General features: G+C 32.2%; 2 protein-coding genes across 3 annotated transcripts in view; both read left to right on the top strand.

The window, feature by feature from the left end:
- The window catches only part of LOC134843585 (E3 SUMO-protein ligase PIAS2-like), a 142,807-nt gene that overhangs the window by 16,178 nt on the left and 123,190 nt on the right, over positions 1 to 3,439 (top strand). The gene's annotated exons all lie outside the window — the stretch shown is intronic.
- The window catches only part of LOC134843588 (single-stranded DNA-binding protein 2-like), a 243,455-nt gene that overhangs the window by 133,889 nt on the left and 106,127 nt on the right, over positions 1 to 3,439 (top strand). The gene's annotated exons all lie outside the window — the stretch shown is intronic.

Raw genomic sequence — 3,439 nt, 5'->3', positions numbered from 1 at the left:
GTAAACATGAACTCTTAGAGATGATAAAACCTAACTTTGAACTATTTGCGATCTCTATGTGTCTTATGCGTAAGCGTAAGCGAAGTGCATAGCAAACATGATCGAATCCAGACGACCAAAAATAGAATGATTCAAGCAATTCGCTGAGCCCAGATTAAACTGACTAAAAATTCGAAAGTATAGAGAAAATTTGACAAACAATCAAAAGTCAAAATAAACCAAAAAATAAACTATAACTTACACAATCAACTGTGACTTGTTTGACTATTGTGAAGTTTCCAGTACATCTGGTTCATCTAAAGTATCAATTTTCTAATCCTCTCTTGCAAAGATTGCAAATGGAAGCTGGTCGCTTCCTTGAAGCCAGGTTGTAGGCGGCTCCAAAGTGTGTTTAGACCAGAAGGAAGGGTAATGAAGATAAATCTACTTCCTTACAGTTATTTACATTGAGCTACAAGATTAAAGCGAATAAGCAAAAAAATTGCGTTGAATTAAAGTGTCGGTTTTCAGTTTATTATGATCTATCAAATGTATATAGTAACTGACTGGTATCTAATCAATATCGACGGTCAATCCCACTAAGTATACGACTAATCACAACAAAAGAAGTACTAATCAATGACGGCTGCAAACTTGAACCCACAAAAATTCACTGCGATTTTTTCTCAAAATCATTAAAATTTTCCTAAAAAACGCAAGCTAAAAAATTACAGTAGCTGGTTGCAAGGCAAATAACACAGAATGTTCCGACCCCATACAACAGAAAGTTAGTCGTTTTTTTTTTCAGGCTCATGCCATAACAAAAACATAGAACGTTAGCAACTGATACATAATCGAATAATTGATATAGATTAAGTTCTTACTTTCAACTATACAATCACGTAATTAATTAGTGAATTAGGCATGACAAAACAATGAATGAAAAAACAGTTTTAACAAATTTTAACAAAAGTTTTAACAAATTATGTTTTATACCAAATATGTGCTAAGAAACGTCAAAATCTAAATTTCAAAATTTTTGCACCAATTTTTTTTTCTTCTATAATCGGACAATTTTTTTAAAATATATTAATATAAAAAAGTATAAATAAATTAGTATAATATAAATCATTCGAAACTTTCCGATTATTATCTGTTGAACCCAATTTTGCGTAAAAATGAAAGAAACAACTAGAATACAACCGAAAAGAAAAACTTGATTGCATAACATGCGAATGCATATTTTCCTCTTTGAATTAGTATCGCTTCAACAACCCAAACGAGCAGTTCCAGAAATTGCAGTTATGAAACAAATTTTTGGAAAAATAAAAATAAATTATCGTACCCTACAAGAAGCAGAACTGAGATCAAATCAAAAACAAAAAAGAATTGCAATTAATTAGCAACACCAATTTATTAGTAACACCATCAACGAAGCATCAGTTCAATTTACTGTAGAAGGAGTGAAAGGTCAAGCTGACAAAAATACAAATAGAACACTTATATAATTATATATATTTCATCATTTAATTAAAAAATTGAAATCAGATGACTCAGACATTTTTTGTTTTACTTACTTGGAACGAGCAAGGAAGAATACAATAAAAAGTTTTGTACTGAAACAAAATTGCTGTTCAAAGACTTTATTGAAAAACTCGATGCAAAACATAACTGACTGGTATCTAATCAATACCGAAGAACATTCTACATAAGTATTAAAAGCCAAAGAGATCCCCTAAGCAAAAATTAAAAAAAAATCAGATAAAAAAAAACTCTGTTCAATCCTCTAACCGAGTAAAACAGTATAAAAAGGCAATTTTACATGTTTTCACAAATTTTAACAAAGTTTAAAAAAGTTTTTACGGAAAATTTATTTAACAAGTAACAAATCAACCAGTAGAAACACCAATTAAGAAAAGCAAGTTGAGAACAAGAAATTAAAATAAAGCGTTAAAATTTATGAGAAGTTTTGAACTAGTTTTGGTTAAAATTTTCGCCGAATTAACCAAGGATTTGTTTCATGATCCACTGCTGAGGATAAGTCATGTCTGGTTTTGATAGCTGCGCCGTCATGAGACAAAATATGGATGGCGTCAAGATGAAAGCTGATGAATTGTTGCTAGTTGCTATTGAATTGTTCCCGCTGGGATGGTGACGAGAGTATAGCGGGTGTGAAATTGGTCTCACAAATCTATAGGAGACCATATCTGGTGGTCAGAGTTGAAGCTCATGTAAAGAGGACTGCCGTCTTAGGTGACCACCATTGGGTCCCGCATTTCTTTTTGCGACACTTTACCGACGACTCTTCTTTTCCCGAAAAACTTTAGGGTGCAAAAAGTTCCCCATGGTCTAGACAGTCTCATTGATTCTGCTGAGGAGATGAATCTGGTTTGTTCGGGAATCGTAATTCAATCCAAAATGTTTAAAATGGAATAGATATAATTTTTACGTTTAGATTTTTCAGCGTGAATACTCGTTTGACATCTTTTTCTAAAGCTAGATACAGGATTGAACAGAATTTTTTTTAATCTGATTACGCTCTTCTCGATCTGTTGAACATTTTTAAACAGTTTCTCCTCCGCAGATTTGAGTTTTCAGTACATCTGGTCCACTTCAATGATCTTTATCCCAACTCTCCATTGCAAAGATTGCCAATTGAAACTGGTCGCTTCCTCGAGGCCAGGTTGTCGCCGGTTCCAGAGTGTGTTTAGGCCAAAAAAAAGGTTTTTCACACAAGTTCATTTCGTTTGAGTGCGCTTTAAAAAAAGATAAAGCTTTATCTACTTTGTACAGCTATGTACATTCAAATAAAACAGTAAAGGGAATCAGAAAATGTGTTGACGTAAAATGTCTGTTCTCAAACTACTTTGAACTGTCGATGATTGACCAAATATAGATGCATACAGTAACTGACTGGTATCAAATCAAAACCGACGGTCATTTTAACTAAATATAAGACAAGTCACAAGAAAAACACATCGTATCAGCAACAAAATTGTAGATTTTCAGGACTATTTCCCTACTTGATCAATAAAAGGAACCCACCAGAAGCAGTAAACAAATTTAAGCAAAAGAAAGAAGGAAAAAAATTTACAGTAGCCAATTACAAGGCAAAAAGCACAGAATGTTCCGACCACATTATAAAAAATAGTCTATTTTAATCAAGTTTACTCTTTTTTTTCGTAGCAGAAACTAGAAACGTTATTAAACTTTGGATAAACGAATGAAATCAAAATGAAACAACTGAAAAAAGTGTTCATTGATATTGATTTTTACCTGTAAAAAAATAACCAAAAGGAAGTTTATTATCAAATCAATGATTGGAAAAATATTGGCTTGTAAAAATTGGTATCAACTTTGACACAACAACCAGAAAGAAGAAGAGATCTATTGAACTTTAAAAAACACAAAAAAGAGAAGCAAAGTCTCTCACCGATTATATAAAAATCAGAGGGTCATA

Source organism: Symsagittifera roscoffensis, chromosome 4 (genome assembly GCF_963678635.1).
Source record: "Symsagittifera roscoffensis chromosome 4, txSymRosc1.1, whole genome shotgun sequence".
Taxonomy (NCBI): Eukaryota; Metazoa; Xenacoelomorpha; order Acoela; family Convolutidae; genus Symsagittifera; species Symsagittifera roscoffensis.
This window is presented reverse-complemented; position numbering and strand designations above follow the sequence as displayed.